Source organism: Pseudophryne corroboree, chromosome 3, assembly GCF_028390025.1.
Source record: "Pseudophryne corroboree isolate aPseCor3 chromosome 3, aPseCor3.hap2, whole genome shotgun sequence".
Classification (NCBI taxonomy): Eukaryota; Metazoa; Chordata; class Amphibia; order Anura; family Myobatrachidae; genus Pseudophryne; species Pseudophryne corroboree.
Window position 1 is genome coordinate 35,737,411 of NC_086446.1, and position 21,406 is coordinate 35,758,816.

Below are 21,406 nucleotides of genomic sequence, written 5' to 3' on the forward strand. Positions count from 1 at the left end.
TCCAAGGCTGAGCGATCTAGTCCATGCTTTCGTCCCAGACCTCGACAAGATTCTTCTTCATCTCAGTCTCCTGTGACGACAGAAGAGCCTATGTAGATTGGGTGCTCTCGCCTCACGGAGGAGGAACAAATTCATCATTGACAGGGTAACTTCTGCATGTACTGCGGGTCTTCCGAAAATTTCATCAAGTTTTGCAAACTACGGCCGAGAAACTCTCGCTCCTAGCTTATACAAGAGAGGTTAAGATAGGAGTTACCTTGGAATCAGGTTTAGGAAAGGAGCCAAGTTTGTTTAGAAGTTCTGAGTTCTACAGCTACTGTTTCTGCTCTCTTAGATTCTGGTGCAGCCGAGAACTTCATCACTTCAGCGTTTGTTTTATGGTCTAAAGTTCGAACAGTGCCCTTGGAGGTGGCAGTTGCTGTTACAGCGGTGGATGGAAGTCGAATTCCTGAGGGCATAATTACTCATCGAACCATATGTCTTAAGATGAAAGTTGGTGCGCTTCATTCAGAATACATTTCTTTTCTCATGATATGATACTTGGATTACCCTGGTTGAAGAAACTTAATCCACAGCTCAGTTGGCGAACCATGGAGATTTTTTCATGGGGTGAATAGTGTACTAAGGATTGTTTAGCTTTAGTTAATCCTCTCCGCTCAGTATTCCTGAGTTACCTTTGGCCTATCAATCTTTTATGGATGTCTTCAGTAAACAAGCGGCTGACTCTTTACCCCCTCATCACGAATGGGACTGTCCAATCGATTTGGAGCCAGGCAAAACACCTTCTGGGGGCGAATGTATCCGCTGTCCATTCCAGAGACCCACGCTATGTCTGATTATATATAGGTCATTTGTCCAAAGGCTTTATTAGACCATCTTCACCTGCATGAGCCGGATTCTTCTTTGTTAAGAAAAATTACGGTGGCTTACGACCATGCATAGATTATTGTGGACTTTATGAGATCACTGTGAAGAACAGGTACCCACTACCGTTAATTCCAGAATTATTTGACCGGGTAAAGGGAGCTACAGTTTTTACGAATTTTAGATCTTCGTGGATCCTACAATCTAATTCGTATCCGTGCAGGGGATGAATGGAAGACTGCCTTTAATTCCCAAGATGGGCATTACGAATATCTTGTAATGCCTTTTGGACTTTGTAATGCTCCTGTAGTTTTTCAAAGCTATGTGAACGGACTTTTTTGAGATCTTCTTTACAAGTGTTTAGTAGTGTACTTGGATGATGTTTCAATATTTTCCTAGGATTTGAAGTCTCATCGTCTCCAAGTTAAAGAAGTACTGACCCGTCTGAGGAGAAATCGATTATATTGTAAGTTTGGAGAAATGGACCTTTTCTTGGCTACATTATTTCTGGATCAGAGTTACATATGGATCCAGTTAAGGTACAAGCCATCCGAGACTGGTCCACTCCTAGTACTCTTAAGGGGATTCAACGATTCCTCGGCTTTGCCAACTTCTGTAGGAAATTAATTACAAATTACTTTACAATGGTCGCTCCCATCACAGCCCCGACACGTAAAGGAGCAAATCCTACGAACTGGTCATCTGAAGCAACTAAAGCCTTCTCCGATTTGAAGCAAGCTTTTGTGTCAGTCCCCATTCTTCGACAGCCAGATTTGAATCGTCCTTTCCTAGTGGAAGTGGACGCATCTATGGAAGCAGTGGGAACCGTGTTGTCACAAGTCTTCGAATATAAAAAAAAGTCCATCCCTGTGGATATTTTTCCCGTAAGTTTCTACCGGCAGAACGTAATTATGCTATTGGGGAGCAGGAATTAATTGCTATCAAATTATCGTTTGAAGAGGGGAGATACCTTCTAGAGGGAGCATAACATCCCATCACGGTATATACTGATCATAAAAATCTTTTTTATCTGCAGTCTGCTCAATGTTTGAATCCACGGCAAGCTCGATGGGCTCTTTTCTTCACCCGATTTAATTTCAAGCTCACCTATCATCCAGGTCTCAAAATAAAAAGGAAGATGCCCTTTCTCGGTCCTTCAATTCTTCCGAGTCAAATGATACTACCATGAATCAAGTCATTGTGAGTCCTTCATCCTTTTTAACGACTCTAATTTCTCCGGACCCGATTCCTCCGCCTGGGAAAACCTTTGTCGCCACAAATCTTCGAAAACGACTACTTTCCTGGACTTCATCCTTCATAGGTCATCCTGGGGTCCTAAAGACTCTCAAATTTATTCAACAGTCTTACTGGTGGCCACGTCTTAAAGCCGATGTTCAAGAGTTTTTATAGCAGCATGTCCTAAATGTGCACAACATAAGAGTCCAAGGGGTTCTCCAGGTTTGTTACATACATTATCTATACCCAACCAACCGTGGACTCATATCTCAATGGATTTCGTGACTGATTTACCTCCATCAAAAGGGCGGAATACCATTTGGGTGATAGTGGATCGATTTTTGAAAATGGCGCATTTCATTCCATTAACTGGATTACCAACAGCCCCTTCACTAGCCAGATTATTCATTTCTGAGATCTTTAACTTGCATGGCCTCCCTCAAGAACTAATTTCTGATCGGGAAACACAGTTTGTAGCCAAGTTTTGGAGCTCACTTTGTTCATCTTTAAACATTAAGTTTTCATTTTTCTTCGGCATATTATCTCCAGACAGATGGACAAACTGAGAGAGTAAATCAAGATCTTGAAACCTTTCTCCGGTTATACATATCTTCCTCACAGGATGATTGATTGGATTGACTACCTTCCATTGGCAGAATTCGCTCAATCTTTTTTGTTCATCTTCAGGATCTACACCGTTTTATACTAACTTTGGTTATCATCCTCGTGTGCCATCCGTTGCCAGCTCAAGAGGTTCCAGCAGCAGATCAAGGGCTTCAACATTTGTCTAAAATCTGGAGTAGCGTGCGCAAGTAATTGATTAAATCCTCTGCTCGTTATAAATCTTTTGCAGATAGAAAACGTAAGGCTGTACCAAACTACAAGGTAGGAGACCAAGTTTGGATTTCTACTCGCAATCTCAAGGTTCCTTTTAAGAAGTTTGCTCCCGAGTTTATTGGTCCATTTCCCATAGAAAAGGTACTCAATCCCGTGGCATACAAAGTCAAGTTGCCACATTCTTTTAAAATTCCTAACGCCTTTCATACATTGTTGTTGAAACCTTTGATTCTCAATAAGTTTTGTGCTGCCCTGCCCAAACCTCCTAAAGTTCACTCTTTGCAGGATGAGGAGTTTGAGGTTAAGGAGATTGTGGACTCACATCGTCGATATGGACGTCTGCAGTTTCTTGTTGATTGGAAGGGTTAATACATTTCATTTCTCATGATATGATACTTGGATTACCCTGGTTGAAGAAACTTAATCCACAGCTCAGTTGGCGAACCATGGAGATTTTTTCATGGGGTGAATAGTGTACTAAGGATTGTTTAGGTTTAGTTAATCCTCTCCGCTCAGTATTCCTGAGTTACCTTTGGCCTATCAATCTTTTATGGACGTCTTCAGTAAACAAGCGGCTGACTCTTTACCCCCTCATCACGAATAGGACTGTCCAATCGATTTGGAGCCAGGCAAAACACCTTCTGGGGGCGAATGTATCCGCTGTCCATTCCAGAGACCCATGCTATGTCTGATTATATATAGATCATTTGTCCAAAGGCTTTATTAGACCATCTTCACCTGCATGAGCCGGATTCTTCTTCGTTAAGAAAAATGATGGTGGCTTACGACCATGCATAGATTATTGTGGACTTTATGAGATCACTGTGAAGAACAGGTACCCACTACCGTTAATTCCAGAATTATTTGACCGGGTAAAGGGAGCTACAGTTTTTACGAAATTAGATCTTCGTGGAGCCTACAATGTAATTTGTATCCGTGCAGGGGATGAATGGAAAACTGCCTTTAATTCCCAAGATGGGCATTACGAATATCTTGTAATGCCTTTTGGACTTTGTAATGCTCCTATAGTTTTTCAAAGCTATGTGAACAAACTTTTTCGAGATCTTCTTTACAAGTGTTTAGTAGTGTACTTGGATGATGTTTCAATATTTTTTTTTTTAAATATTTTTATTGAGGTAACAAAGAGGTGATACAAGCATACCACAATAGTTACAATGTTGATTTGATATTTCTAATAACAGCATGTGGTTTAAGCTGAAATAATATATTGACACAGATTCTCATTATAGTGAAATCTATGATACAAATAAGTCAATCTGAGTATTACAGTGAATGTTCAAGTTGTACATCTCTAAATGTCGAGGGAAACTTATTGTATATCAGTATAAATCTGTAATCGTCAACAGCTATGTCTCGAAATTAAGTTCTGAACATACAAACATCAATAAGACTGCGAGTCCTGAATCTCAATGACAGCCCATATACACGAGTAGGTGTCACCCTACGTTAAGGTTATCGGAGGATCATGGGTTATCAGCCTGGTAAGATACCAAGTGTTGTCTTTAAGACTATGATGAATCTGATTTCTAGTGGTAAGTGGAAGCGTGTCTATGTATGACTCCCAGAGTGAAAAAAAACGTTCCACTTCTCTTTCCTTATGCAGAAGTGTCTCCACCCAGTCCATACGAAACAGAAAGTACAGTTTATTAAAAAACAATGGTAACTGAGGGGGTGAATTATCAAGCCAACTTTGTAATATAGTTTTTTTACCCGCTGCGCTTATGGCCAGTAGTAATTTCTTACTACCCGGGGTTATTCGAAGCATAGGGTTAACCATTCCAAAAATTGCCCACTCCGGGGTAAATGGGACATAATTTGTCAGTTTCAATTCAGCATATCTGCGTATTAAATGCCAGAAATATTTTATCAATAAATTTGTCCATACCCCTGTGGAGGAGGACAGTTATGAATGTTGTAGAGAGAGGAAGCCGATAATGAAATAATCTATATGTATGATAATATCGGGTAGGGGTCAGAGTTAGAGCAGTTGCAATTACATTCAAACTATAATGCAAGGCAGCTTCCTTTAAAGAGGGAGCTAGTTCACATCAGATGCTCAGTAGGTCCTATATAACGGCCGTTAACCAGTAGGGAAGTATTTGGATCGTGGTAGATATATTTTATAAAATTTACAAAACTATCATCAAAGCCTCTTTTTTCTAATACGGTATAAAGATGCGGCCAGAGAATAGAGTCAAAGGCCCTATGAATGTCTAAGCTGACCACTATGTTTTGAGTGGGTGTAGGGCTTTGAGCCGCCATTACAGCCTCTATGGCTGTCCTTATGGCCCTAACTGCATGGCGTCCCTGTATAAATCCTAATTGGTGGTCCGAAAGGATTGATGGCAGTATAGTCTGGAGACGCGTTGCCATGATTTTGGCCACCAATTTGTAATCAACATTTAATAGACTTATAGGTCTGTAAGACGTCAATAGATTCAGATCCTTGTCTGGCTTAGGGAGCAGGGTCATGAAAGCATCTTGTTCCAAGAGGACATCAGTATAAATCGACGTCCCCTGTAACCAGTCTCTTAAGTGTCGCAAGATAGCTGAGTGATTATACCCAGTGACATCTGGGAAATTGATGCCGCCATTCGTTTTTGGTTGATATAACTTCCGTAGGGCTATGCGTGCGCGTCCTCCCTTCCATATGAATTTCCTAATCAAGGCGTTCAAGTGGACCGTATCTGCTTTAGTCAAAAGTATTGGAAGGTTTTGTAGTGGGTATAATATTCTAGGTATTGCTACCATTTTTAAGAGATCTGCTCGCCCCAGGTAAGAGAGTGGCAGACGTTCCCAACGTCTCATATCTTCCACAAGAGTATGTATTACCTTTTTAATGTTAAATTGGTATAAATTGACCGGATTTCTGGGCAGAATTATTCCCAAGTAAGGGATAGATGTTCTGGCCCATTGCAGAGACAAATGGGAGGCCCAACGAGGTTGAGTTAATGTGCCCCCAAGGAGCATAGCCACTGATTTGTCCATGTTAAGCTGCAGACCGGATATGGATCCATATAAATTAACTGTGTGTAGTATTTGATCTAGGGAGTGTTCCGGGTTGGAAACGTATAACAAAATATCATCTGCGAATGCAGATATCTTTATTTCCCTGCACCCAACTCTAATACCCTGAAAGGTGTGCCATTGTTGTAGAGTGCGTAATAAGGGATCTAGTGCTATGTTAAAGAGGAGGGGTGATAGAGGGCAACCTTGACGGGTGCCTCTTTCTAATGTAAAGCTTGGGCTTAAAAGGCCGTTAACCAGTAGGGAAGTATTTGGATCGTGGTAGATATATTTTATAAAATTTACAAAACTATCATCAAAGCCTCTTTTTTCTAATACGGTATAAAGATGCTGCCAGAGAATAGAGTCAAAGGCCCTATGAATGTCTAAGCTGACCACTATGTTTTGAGTGGGTGTAGGGCTTTGAGCCGCCATTACAGCCTCTATGGCTGTCCTTATGGCCCTAACTGCATGGCGTCCCTGTATAAATCCTAATTGGTGGTCCGAAAGGATTGATGGCAGTATAGTCTGGAGACGCGTTGCCATGATTTTGGCCACCAATTTGTAATCAACATTTAACAGACTTATAGGTCTGTAAGACGTCAATAGATTCAGATCCTTGTCTGGCTTAGGGAGCAGGGTCATGAAAGCATCATTGAAAGATGAATAGGGAGTTCCCTTTTCATGTATAGATCTAAATAGTTCTAGCAAGGTCGGGGCGATGTGTGCTTGTAAAAGTCGGTAATAGTCGCCCGACAGACCATCAGGTCCCGGAGACCTTCCATGAGGAAGGGTAGATATGGTTTTATTGATTTCATCCATAGTTATTGGGCCAGCAAGTGCTTCTCTCTGATCAGACGTCAATTTTGGAAGCACTGAATCTGAGAAAATAGTTGTCTGGTCTGCCAAATTAATTGGGGTTGAGCGGAATGCATTTACAAAATAATGGCGGAATTGTGCAGTTATATCTGAAGACTTCGTTAATAAAGCTCCCGTGACGGGATGTTTCAAGGTAGTAATAACCTGGCGTTTCCTAAATGGCTTGGACATTGTTGCTAAAAGTTTCCCTGCTTTGTTACCCCAGCGGTAATATTTGTTTCGTGTAAAATCAATTGATTGTTTTGCCTTGGTGGCGAGATAGGTCTCTAGTAGCTGACGTGCCTGTCTGTATGAGTGTTTAGTATCGTCTGAGGGTGCATTTGTATACTGAACAAAGGAGGTTTGCATTTCGGCCTTAAGTGCTTCATATTCCTTTTTGGAGTGTCTGTTTTTCTGTGAGACGTAATTGATTATGTGGCCCCTCATAACTGCCTTAGAAGCACTCCAGAAAAGGATAGGGTCATCCCAGTGTTCAAGGTTGTCATCGACATAGTTAGTCCAATGACCAATCAAATAGGTCTTAAAATCGTCTGATTGTGCTAAGTAATGGGGAAATCTCCATATACGGCTACGAGGGTGCAGGTGAGGATGAGTCAGGGAGATGGAGACCGGAGCATGATCCGACACCATTATATCATGAATATCTGTGTGGGCTATATTATTGAGTAAACTATCTGAGATAAGGATCCTGTCTATACGGGAAAGAGAACCATGGACCATTGATAGATATGTATGAGTTTTGTCTGTAGGGTTCAAGAGGCGCCAAGGGTCTGACAGGCATAAGTCTAATTTAAAGGATTGGTAAAGATGGGCATAGAAGTTAGAAGGTCTTTGCATTGGAGGTAATTTATCTAAAGAAGGGTCTTCTACCATACTAAAATCACCCCCTACGATTAGGGAATGGTTTGTTCTGCCCTGAAGGATGTGTCCAAGATCTTGGATATATACATGTGGGTTTGTATTAGGGGCATATAGGTTGACTAGGGTATATTGGGTATGGTACAGGTCAATGTCCAATATGATATAACGACCCTCCGGGTCTGCAACTTGAGACAAGACAGTGACTGGTAGATCTTTATGAAATATTATTGCTACACCTCGCGCCTTACGATGGTAGGGAGCGGATATACAAGAGCCTAACCAAGGGGCCTTTAGTAGGTTGTCCTCTGTATTGACCCTATGTGTTTCTTGCAAAAATATAATGTCCGCACTAAACCGTTTAAGATGAGTAATTAACTCTCTTTCGTTTGACCGGTGTATTGAGTCCACCTACATTCCATGATATTATCTGTAAAGGTTTGAGCGTGGGGGAGGTGTCAGTGCCTATATGGGGAGACGACATGGCTACCCATCCCCCCACCAGGGGTCAAGTATCTGTAGGAGGTTGTTAACAGATAGGGAATCCCTGAGATCGCGTATCACCCAGTTGACAAGGTAATATCTGCATCCACTCACGGCATGGAAATCAGGAAACAGAGAGACATCAACAAGTTGCAGTAACATTCTAGGACTCGCAGTGAATAATATACAAATAAGTGTGATCCAAGTTACCTCTAAACTCCACATTTTCGTATTTTCAATCAAACCAGAACAGTGGTGGGCATCATCTTGAGTTAGATGTGCGCACCTGATACCAACATTAGAAACAAAAAAGGAAAAAACAAAAATAAAGCAAACCCAGTGAAAGAGAGAACGCTTCATTCGTAACACAGTAATACTACCCCAGGGAATCAATAGTGGTCATGATTCCCCTACCCGGTGATCGACCTTTTGTAACTCTAAGTCATCTATGAGGAGAGCGGGGGGACAATTGAGGGGGTTTAAAGTATGATTTGGCCTCTCGTGGGTCAGAGAAGTAAATCGGCTTACCGTCCTCCAACACCCTCAATTTTGCCGGATACAGCAGGGAAAACCTGATTTTTTCGCCATGAAGGAAGGTGCATATCTCAGAGAATTCTTTACGCTTCTGTGTGACTGACGCTGAGAAGTCCTGAAAGATCAGTATTTTAGTCCCTCCCACCACTAGTCCCTGGGACCTACGATAAGACGCCAGGATTTTTTCTTTTGTTCTATAGTCCAAGTAACGGGCTATGACCGGACGAGGCCGTCGTCTGGAACCCTCTTGTTCTATGCCAATTCTGTGGGCCCTTTCAATATGAGGGATTTCTAAGTCATTAATAACCCCTAATGCTTTTGGTAGATCAGCAGTAAGGAAAGATGTTAAAGCATGGCCCACTACAGATTCCGGAATACCTATGAATCTTAGATTATTCCGTCGGGACCTATTTTCTAACTCATCTACCTTGTCTTGTAGTTGTATAATAGCCCTATCATGGTTCTCCGCACCTTCCTGACATGAATGCAGGCAATCCTCCACATCACTAACTCTAGTTTCCAGAGCAGTTATACGTGATGCATGAGAGTCTATACGAGTAAGGCCTGCTTCTAGACGTGTTTGGAGATCTTCAAATCGTTTATCCATAAGTGGCATCATGAAATCTGCGATTTCTTTAGCCGTCAAGGGGGTGGTGGTTGTTCCCGGGGAATCTCGCCCATCGCTTTCAGAGAAAGATGGGGAAGGTGGCCCAGATTTTTGAGTATTGGTTTTTGTTTTTGGGGCCTTATTTGCATTATTCTGTTGTTTAGGAGGCATGACTTTATCAATAAATTTGTCCATACCCCTGTGGAGGAGGACAGTTATGAATGTTGTAGAGAGAGGAAGCCGATAATGAAATAATCTATATGTATGATAATATCGGGTAGGGGTCAGAGTTAGAGCAGTTGCAATTACACTCAAACTATAATGCAAGGCAGCTTCCTTTAAAGAGGGAGCTAGTTCACATCAGATGCTCAGTAGGTCCTATATAACGTAAAGCAATCACTGCCCAAATAGGAGTGGCAAAAAAAAAAAAGGGGGGGGGGGCTGCAGTTGTATGCCAGAGAGTGGTAAAGCTATATAACATTAATACCAGAAACAGTGCGTTCTAGTATGTCACTCTAGAAAAAGCACCGCTGCAAAGGGATCAAGCAGTTTGACAAAACCTTCAGTAAGGGATTAGCGGGATGATACCCACGCTGAGTGAGCAATTATTATTGATAACCCTGCAGAAGGGGAGTATTTGTTTGACAAGCGCTAAGCTCAGTTCCATACATGCAATTACACACTACAGCGTTATAATAGTAATTATAGCATTTTCCATAGAGATAGTATAAATTACGTATTACAAGAACCCCACAAGAGGGCAGCATTCCACAGAAAATAATCAGCTGGAGCACAACTGGGTATATATGCAGAATAATAAAAAATAAATGAAAGGAAGAAAAAATAAATAAATAAATAAAATACTGCAAAATAGAACAGCCTTTTGGCTGAGGGAGTGTCGTACTGACCAGTCCAGAGAATGGACAAGATATAATGTCCTATGAAATAATGCAGGGGTAATATACAGTCTCAAGGTGTTCCATTCAGGTAATCCTCCGGTATATTAGTCATTGAGACTGAGTTCTGAGGTGCATAAACTGAGGTCCGGTGCGGAAAATGAGCAATAGAAGGGGGGGTATCAGAGAGGATCAGTGAGTGGGCGAGGGGAGGAGGTATGCAGGGGGGGTATGGGTAACACACAAGGAGGGAACGGTTCAAAGCATAGGGGGTATGTAGAGTGTTAATAGAGAACAGAGAGGGGCACAAACAGTATTAATACCTGGGGGGAAAATGAATCCAGGTGTCCAGGCTGGAGAGAACAGGTCCAGTCAGAGAGGATCTAGCAGCTTTGGATTTCTCCAGAGGAGCCCAGGAACATCACCATGTAAATCTTGGGGAAGCGTAACCAGTCCACCGTCCAAGATAGGGAACCCCTGGCCACCGTGAGCTCCGACAGATGAACCAGACGTTAGTGTAGGGCAGCAGGGGATAGCATGTCGGGCCAGCCGGTAGGAGCAGCTTCAGAGCATTGCTGCCCGGGGTCCGTGTAAATGAGCGTTTGAGGAGAGCACGGCGGCTCCACGATCAGCACGACACTGTTATGAAGAAGCAGTGAGTGGATGGTAAGGAGTTTACAATAGTGGGCACACGGGCCCCAGCATTCAAATTTGTAGCTGCTGAATGGCGAGCAGCGCCAGCCGTCGGGTAAACTGTGTAGCTCCGGCGGTCACCACGGGATCCCCGCAATGAGGTATGTTAACAACGGGGCCGCCGGGGAGGAGCGGTAATCAACTCGTTGGCGGCTAGGGAGAGCCGCAGGAGCCAGCCAAGGATATATCTGATGCCTCAGATCCCATCGCCTCTATCGGGTCCCGTCAGAAACTAGGTCCGCGGCTGTAGGAGACTGATGCCGGAGCATGGATTCCCGCGGGTCTTCGACGTAGGGACACCCCCAGCAACCCGACCACGATCTCCAGCGGGTCCGCCTCAGGAGTCACCGTTAGGAGAGGGGTATGTATAGACGGCCAAGTAGGAGTATGCGAGCGGTCACCGATTCAAGTTGAGAGCGGCTGTAGTTCTTGTGCCACATTAGTTTTCGCGCCAGAGCAGAGGCGCCCACACAGGCCTCTTACATCAAAGGCCAGACTCCGGGGATATAGAAGTTCCAGACAGTTGTTTGGTATTGGTGTAATCCGCAGCACTGCGGCAGTCTGATGGTGCAGGTTTTAAACCTCTGAATCGAGGTTATTTTAGTGGATGAGGGGTGATTTAGCAGACCCCTGTCTGGAGAAAAGCTAAAATGCGGCCACACGAGGTGCCCCGCCCACCGGAAGTGATGTTTCAATATTTTACCAGAATTTGAAGTCTCATCGTCTCCAAGTTAAAGAAGTACTGACTCGTCTGAGGAGAAATCGATTATATTGTAAGTTTGGAGAAATGGACCTTTGAAGTACCTTCTATACCATTTCTTGGCTACATTATTTCTGGATCAGAGTTACATATGGATCCTATTAAGGTACAAGCCATCCGAGACTGGTCCACTCCTACTACTCTTATGCGGATTCAACGATTCCTCGGCTTTGCCAACTTCTGTAGGAAATTAATTACAAATTACTCTACAATGGTCGCTCCCATCACAGCCCCGACACGTAAAGGAGCAAATCCTACGAACTGGTCGTCTGAAGCAACTAAAGCCTTCTCCGATTTGAAGCAAGCTTTTGTGTCAGCCCCCATTCTTCGACAGCCAGATTTGAATCGTCCTTTCCTAGTGGAAGCATCTACGGAAGCAGTGGGAGCCGTGTTGTCACAAGTCTTCCAATATAAAAAAAAGTCCATCCCTGTGGCTATTTTTGCTGTAAGTTTCTACCGGCTGAACGTAATTATGCAATTGGGGAGCAGGAATTAATTGCTATCAAATTATTGTTTGAAGAGTGGAGATACCTTCTAGAGGGAGCATAACATCCCATCACGGTATATACTGATCATAAAAATCTTTTTTATCTGCAGTCTGATCATGTTTGAATCCACGGCAAGCTCGATGGGCTCTTTTCTTCACCCGATTTAATTGCAAGCTCACCTATCATCCAGGTCTCAAAATAAAAAGGAAGATGCCCTTTCTCGGTCCTTCAATTCTTCCGAGTCAAATGATACTACCATGAATCAAGTCATTGTGAGTCATTCATCCTTTTTAACGACTCTAATTTCTCCGGTCCCGATTCCTCCGCCTGGGAAAACCTTTGTCGCCACAAATCTTCGAAAACGACTACTTACCTGGGCTTCATCCTTCATGGGTCATCCTGGGGTCCTAAAGACTCTCAAATTTATTCAACAGTCTTACTGGTGGCCACGTCTTAAAACCGATATTCAAGAGTTTATAGCAGCATGTCCTAAATGTGCACAACGTAAGAGTCCCAGGTGTTCTCCTCCAGGTTTGTTACATCCGTTATCTATACCCAAACAACTGTGGACTCCTATCTCAATGGATTTCGTGACTGATTTACCTCCATCAAAAGGGCGGAATACCATTTTGGTGATTAGTGGATCGATTTTCGAAAATTACACATTTCATTCCATTAACTGGATTACCATCAGCCCCTTCACTAGCCAGATTATTCATTTCTGAGATGTTTAAATTGCATGGCCTTCCTCAAGAAATAATTTCTTATTGGGGAACACAGTTTGTAGCCAAGTTCTGGAGGTCGCTTTGTTCATCTTTAAACATTAAGTTTGAATTTTTCTTCGTCATATCATCCCCAGACAGATGGACAAACAGAGTGTAAATGAAGATCTTGAAACATTTCTCCGGTTATACATATCTTCCTCACAGGATTGGATTGATTACCTTCCATTGACAGAATTCGCTCATAATAATCTTTTTCGTTCATTTTCAGGATCTACACCGTTTTATACTAACTTTGGTTATCATCCTCGTGTGCCATCCATTGCCAGCTCAAGACATTCCAGCAGCAGATCAAGTGCTTCAACGTTTGTCTTGAATCTGGAGTTGTGTGCGCAAGTCATTGTTTAAATTCTCTGCTCGTTCTAAATCTTTTGCAGATAGAAAACGTAAGGCTGTACCAAACTAAAAGGTAGGAGACCAAGTTTGGATTTCTACTCACAATCTCAAGTTCAAAGTTCCTTTTACGAAGTTTGCTCCCAAGTTTATTGGTCCTTTTCCCATAGAAAAGGTACTCAATCCCGTGGCATACAAAATCAAGTTGCCACATTCTTTTAAAATTCCTAACGCCTTTCATACATCGTTGTTGATACCTTTGATTCTCAATAAGTTTCGTGCTGCCCTGCCCAAACCTCCTAAAGTTCACTCTTTGCAGGATGAGGAGTTTGAGGTTAAGGAGATTGTGGACTCACATCGTCGATATGGACGTCTTAAGTTTCTTGTTGATTGGAAGGGTTATGGTCCAGAAGAGGTCTTGGGTTTTTGCCAAAGATGTTCATGCTCCAAGACTGGTACAAAAATTCTACTCCAAGAATCCTGACAAAGCTCAAAGGTGTCCTGAGTCCATCCTTAAAGGCAAGGGGTACAGGGGTCCATCCGTTGCCGCTGCAGTTGCTCGTGGTGCTGTGCAGCCGTTGAGGAAGCAGCGTGGTCAGCGGCAATGGTGAAGTAGGTTCTGGGAGCCGGGAGTGCGGGGACCGAATGGCCGAAGGCGCTGCTGTGTGTCTGCACTATAGGAGGTGGACATGTTGGAGACCAAATGAGCACTTGTGCTACACCTGTGGGTAAGTGTTAGCCAATCCCGTGCTTGTGCTGCCTTTAAGTAGGCTGGGTTTATGTTACTCTGAGACAGTGCTTTGTTGTATCTACTCTATGCCCTAGCTCTGTGCTCTCTCCATGGTATTCTGTGTGGTTCTGATATCGCCTCCGCTCCCAGGGGGGTCTGCCTGCAGCCTTCACCGCAAGAGATCCACCAGCTCCCTGCTGTGCTGTCAGTTAATCGCTCTCCAAGTGGCAACAAGTGGATTCCCGGAGTCCTATGAGGTTTCCCTGTTTGTTCAGTGACTGCCTGCTATAATCACACAGTCTGTAGAAGTTTCTATTTAACTCTGGTTCTCGTTCTCTCATCATACAGTTTAACTCATTCTTCACTGTTGTCGTCTGCTGCAGCTCTTCAAAGTGCTTCAAGTATTATCTTCACAAACTGCAAGTATTTCCTTCAGTATTGTATCTTCATTGTTGCATCATTCAAGGACAATTCTTCACAGCCTTCCAGTTTAACCTTTAAGCTTCAGTACAAGTCTTCAGTTATTCATTTATGTCTACAATATCCAGTTAATACTCCTTCAGTTTGGCACCAATCATTGCTTCATTTGGACAATTCTTCATTCATTCTCAAGCCTGTTTAAACTCGGTTGTATGATCATTTCTTCAATGCATCTATAATACTGTCCCTGCTTATTATGCCATTCATTGCAGTACGTCAGTTTACGTACGGTGACTAATGATTGTCATTTAACTCATTATTGGAGTCATTGTCTTTTAATAAATATATGAAAGTGAACTTTCTTCGTCCTCCCGGTTTTCACCATACTCCAGCACCTACACCTTCGGTTGGTCCAGGGTTAACAGATTCACAAAAACAGTCGGCCCTGACACTAGGAATAGGAAAATATCCCTTACCCACCTCAACTCTCTCTCTCTTAGACTTCATACTTTAGAATATGCCCACAAGTGTTATGCACACCAGTGCCTGCAGGAAAGTACTGGTGTCAGAACTGTTATGCACTCCAGTGTCTGCAGGAATGTACTGGTGTTTGAACTGTTATGCAAAACAGATGGACTCACAGACAAACTGGGGAATATGACATAATGTACACAGAAGGTGATAGGGCAACAAAACACACACAAAGTGAACAGAGAAGCCCAGAGGCTAAGGAACTGGGTATCTCCCTTGTATTAGAACTGCTCAGATGGAAAAGCAAGATGTTGTGTTTTAATACGTAGAGAACCCGAAATGCTGTTGCTAAGGGCAACAGCAAAACCCTAAAGGGTTACCAACGGGTGTGGCAGTAAACTCCTTGGTCAGAGATGGAATGATAGACACAAGGAGAATCTCCACAATCCTAATTCTCACTTGCAGTGCACAGGTTTTAGCTTACTGCCACCAAACTGACCCCTGACACCCAGCACAGTGAGACAGGATTAGACAGGCAAGTCTTAGAATACAGCCGCAAACTTGCCAAGTTCACAGAGCAGTAACAGAACCCCAGCAAGCTAAACGACTGACTCCAGTCTTACTGCTAGGTCTGGACCGGCAGAGTGCAACACCAAATCCCCAGGCCTATCCGCAGCAAGCAACAAACAAATACAAAGCCACACAGTACTGGCTAACCTTCATGAACTGACTAACCAACAAAGATTCAGCAGCATCTGCTTACCCTGAAAAGAGGCCTTATAAAGCAGGTGCTGTCCACGCCCCACTCAGACCTCACAGACTGTGAGCACAAAAACCAGCACCGGATCCCCTGCCGTGCACAGAGCCTATAACCACTGCACAGCAAAAGACCCGAACCGGAGTATCAGCTGCGCTCAGGTTACTCCACTAGCACTTGTCTCCCGGTTGCCATGACGACGTGGCAGCACAGGGCAGGAGACCCTAACAGTACCCCCCCTCTGACGAGGGGTCAAAGAACCCCTACCACCGGGTTTATCGGGGAACTGCGAGAAGAAAGAGCGTATCAGTCTGGGGGCATGAAGATCACAACTGCGCACCCACGACCGCTCCTCCGGGCCATACCCCTTCCAGTGCACCAAAAATGACAGCCGACCCCGAACCACCTTGGAGTCAAGAATCCTTTCAACAACAAACTCCCTCTGGCCACGTATCAGAAGAGGGGAAGGTCTTCCACTGGAAGAAGGATTACTAATCGCCCGTTTTAAAAGGGAACAATGAAATGTTTTATTGATACCCAAAGAACGGGGCAGATCTAACTGAAATGCCACCGGATTGATAACCCTGGTGATCTTATAAGGGCCGATGAACCGGGGCCCTAACTTATGAGATGGCTGTCTCAACTTCAAATTCTTGGTAGACAACCAGACGAAGTCTCCTAATTTGAAGCTGCAGGGTCTTTTCCGCTTATCAAAAACCCTTTTGGTCACTAATGACACAGACACAAGGGCTTTCTTCACTTTCCGCCAAATACCTCTAAGGACCGAAACCACAGAGGAACCACCAGGCGTGGAGTCCAGGGGGTCAAAAGAATTGGCCTTAGGATGATGCCCATACACACAAAGGAAGGGAGAGATCCCTGTAGCAGAGTGAGCCGCGTTGTTATAGGCAAACTCCGCCATGGACAGATGAGCAACCCAGTCAGTCTGACACTTGGAGACATAACACCTGAGGAACTGCTCCAAGGACTGGTTCACCCTTTCAGTCTGCCCATTAGACTGCGGATGGTAGCCTGACGACAAGCTGACAGAAATCTGGCTAGTGCAAGAGGTAATTTTACCTTGGGATAATGGTTCCCCGTTTAACCCACAAATCTCAATTTCCGATGCCAAGGGTACTAAGGGAACAGAGTGTTTCAGGGCGAATTGGCGGTCCATAAAAACCCCGTCGGCCCCACTGTCCACAAAGGCCTCAGTCTTCACAGTTTGACCGAGGATCTTCAAGGTCACCGGAATGATAAAAGTCTTCTTGGGAAGTTCTGACTTCTGGCCTGACAGGATATTTCCCATCACCCTCAGGCCCTGAAGTTTTCCGGCTTTTCTGGGCATGATACTACCACATGACCTTTATTCCCACAGTACAAACACAACCCCTGCTGTCTCCTCCGCGTCTTCTCACGCGAGGAGAGGCGGGTAGCCCCAATCTGCATAGGCTCCTCAGAAAATTCCTCAGAGTCTGAGGTTCCCTTGGGAAGGAAGGAAATCTCAGTCTCCCTTTCAAGCCTACGCTCTCTCAGCCGTCTATCCACCCGGATGGATAACTGCATGAGCTGATCCAAGCTATCAGGCAAGGGATATTGTACCAGTTGGTCCTTTATCTGGTTAGAAAGACCTCTTCGGTACTGGTGTCTCAGGGCTGGGTCATTCCACTGGGTATCATGGGCCAACCTCCGAAACTCCGTACAGTAAACCTCAACTGGCCTTCGCCCTTGCTTAAGGATCGAAATCTGAGCCTCGGCTGAGGCCGTCTTGTCAGGGTCATCATACAACATGCCCAGTGCCGTAAAAAAAGCATCAACACTTTTAAGCGACGGACAGTCAGGCTGCAACCCATATGCCCAGACCTGTGGGTCTCCTTGTAGCAAGGAAATCACTATGCCCACCCGCTGAATCTCCGACCCAGAAGACTGAGGCCCAAGCCGGAAGTATAGCTTGCAGCTCTCCTTGAAACAAAAGAACTGCGAGCGATCTCCAGAAAAACGATCCGGGAGATTTACTTTCGGCTCCTTAACCCCTGCAGGTGCTGCCGCTGCGGGAGCTCCGCCAGCAGCCTGGGAGGTGTGCATTTTAATGGACAAATCATTAAATTGTCGAGTCAGGACCTGCACCTGATCGACCACCTGTTGCAACGCATTTTGAGGGGTATGCTCCATATTCCCACAAAATTTCAACAGGAGTATTAGGCTGCTGAATATGTTATGCACACCAGTGCCTGCAGGAAAGTACTGGTGTCAGAACTGTTATGCACTCCGGTGTCTGCAGGAATGTACTGGTGTTTGAACTGTTATGCAAAACAGATGGACTCACAGACAAACTGGGGAATATGACATAATGTACACAGAAGGTGATAGGGCAACAAAACACACACAAAGTGAACAGAGAAGCCCAGAGGCTAAGGAACTGGGTATCTCCCTTGTATTAGAACTGCTCAGATGGAAAAGCAAGATGTTGTGTTTTAATACGTAGAGAACCCGAAATGCTGTTGCTAAGGGCAACAGCAAAACCCTAAAGGGTTACCAACGGGTGTGGCAGTAAACTCCTTGGTCAGAGATGGAATGATAGACACAAGGAGAATCTCCACAATCCTAATTCTCACTTGCAGTGCACAGGTTTTAGCTTACTGCCACCAAACTGACCCCTGACACCCAGCACAGTGAGACAGGATTAGACAGGCAAGTCTTAGAATACAGCCGCAAACTTGCCAAGTTCACAGAGCAGTAACAGAACCCCAGCAAGCTAAACGACTGACTCCAGTCTTACTGCTAGGTCTGGACCGGCAGAGTGCAACACCAAATCCCCAGGCCTATCCGCAGCAAGCAACAAACAAATACAAAGCCACACAGTACTGGCTAACCTTCATGAACTGACTAACCAACAAAGATTCAGCAGCATCTGCTTACCCTGAAAAGAGGCCTTATAAAGCAGGTGCTGTCCACGCCCCACTCAGACCTCACAGACTGTGAGCACAAAAACCAGCACCGGATCCCCTGCCGTGCACAGAGCCTATAACCACTGCACAGCAAAAGACCCGAACCGGAGTATCAGCTGCGCTCAGGTTACTCCACTAGCACTTGTCTCCCGGTTGCCATGACGACGTGGCAGCACAGGGCAGGAGACCCTAACAACAAGGTGACTCCTACTCCTGCTACTTTGGCTGCACTCCGTGTCACCAAGGTTGAACTTGACCTTCTCTCTAAACAAGTGGCTAAAATGCCTTTGATGGCTTTGCCAAGCTTTCTATGAGAAGGGAGATAAAGTGGACAAAATTCTTGCAGCTCGTCTCCACTCAGCTACTCTTCGTAGAACTATAATTTCCATGGGCAACTCCCATGGCAAACTCAACCATGATCCAATGGCAATTAGAGCTGCATTTCAATCGTATTACTTCAATCTTTATAACCTTAAGGGTCACTCCGTTACTCCACCTCACATTCCCATTTCCCAGCTGATCTGACTTTCTTGCTAAATCCCACCTTCCTCAGCTACCCAGTGCTGTCTTCGAGCATCTCAATGCTGAGATTTCATTGGATGAAATTTAACTAGTAGTGAAATCTCAGAAATCTGGTAAGTCCCCCAGTCCAGATGGGTTCACGGCTGGTTTACTACAAGAGGTTCTTGGATCAGCTTGCCCACCACCTGCACACCCTCTTTAATAGTGTTCTCCAGGGAGACTATTTCCCTCCTAAAATGCTAGAGGCAATAATTGTCGTGATTCCCAAGGAAGGCAAAGATTTGCTTAATTGTGCCAGCTATAAGCCCATCTCCCTCCTTCACCTAAAGATATATGCTAAAATTTCGGCGAATCGATTGAACACTCTTCTCCCTCCCCTGGTCCACTACGACCAGGTTGGCTTTATTCCCGGCCGCCAGGCCAGAGTCAATACCAGATGTGTGGTCTACCTTATTCATATTGCGAACTCAAGGAAATTCCCTACTATCATGTTTTCCCCTCGAAGCTGAAAAAGCGTTTGATAGGATCTTCTGGAGTTTCATAAAAGCCACCCTTGAAGTGGCTCTACTGATTTGAAACCCTCCCTGTGACTGTACCAGTTAATTTCCTTTGAGACATCCAGAAGGCATTCATTTGTTTCATCTGGAACCACAGATTCCCCTGGAACTGAGCTGCTGTTTTCAAAAGGCTGGTAGCTGCAGGTGGTAAAGGCCTCCCAGACATTACATTTTATTACCTGGCCTCCCACTTGTCACAAATTGTCTCCTCCTATGCACCTTCAGGCTCTACCGCTTGGCTTGACTTAGAATCCGCCCATCTCAACCTTTCCGACCTGAACCCCTTATGTTGCTTGCCCTCCTCAAAACAACCTCTTTCCTCTAAATTGCTTCTTATCCTCAAATTCAAAATCTCACTCTGGAATCGACACTCGCTTAAATTGGACCATACTGCCTTACTATCCACTTTGACCTCCATATGGTTTAACTCCGCATTTCCCCCAGGTTCCTTTGCCATGAGAGCATATGCTTGGTCCAAGATTGACCTTAAATTCCCGGCAGATTTTTGTGAACAAGGTCAGTGGTTGTCTTTAGCGGAACTCCTACAGAAATATCCATCCTAGACGCTCAGCCCCTTTTGAATTTTTCCAAATCTCTAATTTCCTGTGCTCCTTGCCCTCTATTTCTGTACTCAGAGACTTTACACCCTTTGATTATCTCTGCAAACATTGCCCCTTAACCAAAGACTTAATCTCCCACTTTATCTGCTTTGATGTAACCCTCTCCTCCCCGAGATTTCATGAGACTGAATGGGAAAAAGATCTTGGACACCCAGCAGTTGACGAGATGTGGGAAGAGGTGAGACCAGGGATTGCTAAATGCTTCATCTCTATTGAAATAAAACAAACATCATATAAAATCTATTACCGGTGGTACTATACCCTAGTGTAGGACTTCATAAAATGTTCCCCTCCTCGTCCCCCGATTGTTGGCGGAGCTGCTGCCATAGAGGCACTATGCTGCATATCTGGTGGACATGGCCAAATATTGTACCCTTCTGGGATTCGGTTCATGTTCTATTAAGCTCTCTCTTGGACCCCTGGTTCTTCCTCTTATGCAACCCTCCACCAGATCTTGATAAATTCTCGAGGAAACTGCTCATGCATGCTCTGTCGATGGCAAAATCTCCAATAGCCCTTAACTGTAAAAAAGGTTTCTCCCCCATCTATTTCAGCGCTTAAACATCAGATATAGCATGTAGCAGCCATGGAGGAGATTACCTATTATCTTCGAGAACAGGGGCCATGTCTTCTCCCAAGTTTGGACTCCCTGGCTTTCTGCTGAACATAGAGTTCCCGTCCTCCTGAGCACTGGACTCCAGGAGACCCATGGTTACCTCAACCATCAATTCTAATCGCTCTACAAACTGGTCTATAATTTCCTATATAATCTCATGCTGTGGTCACCCCCCCCTACCTGTTTTCACACACGCCTGTAAACTGCATTGACTTTGCAGTTCTGCTACGTTATTAATTGCACTGAAAGTTTGGTCACCTATTTTGCATTTGATAATATCGCTCCGTGTTTCTGTTACCTCCTGATTCTATCTTGTACCAGTTCAGGCTGTAATCCTTGATGTTTGTTCTACTTACCTCCTTTATATATGTACTATAGCGTCTCTCATTTATGTTTCCTGTATTTGTGACTGACCATATCTGCTAAGCCTAAAGGATAACATACTTTTGCCATTCACAGATATTATATTGGATCATTTTCCTCAGTAA

General features: G+C 44.3%; 1 protein-coding gene across 1 annotated transcript in view; it reads left to right on the plus strand.

Annotated features, from left to right (window-relative positions):
• The window catches only part of LOC135057116 (uncharacterized), a 176,804-nt gene that overhangs the window by 36,783 nt on the left and 118,615 nt on the right, over window positions 1-21,406 (plus strand).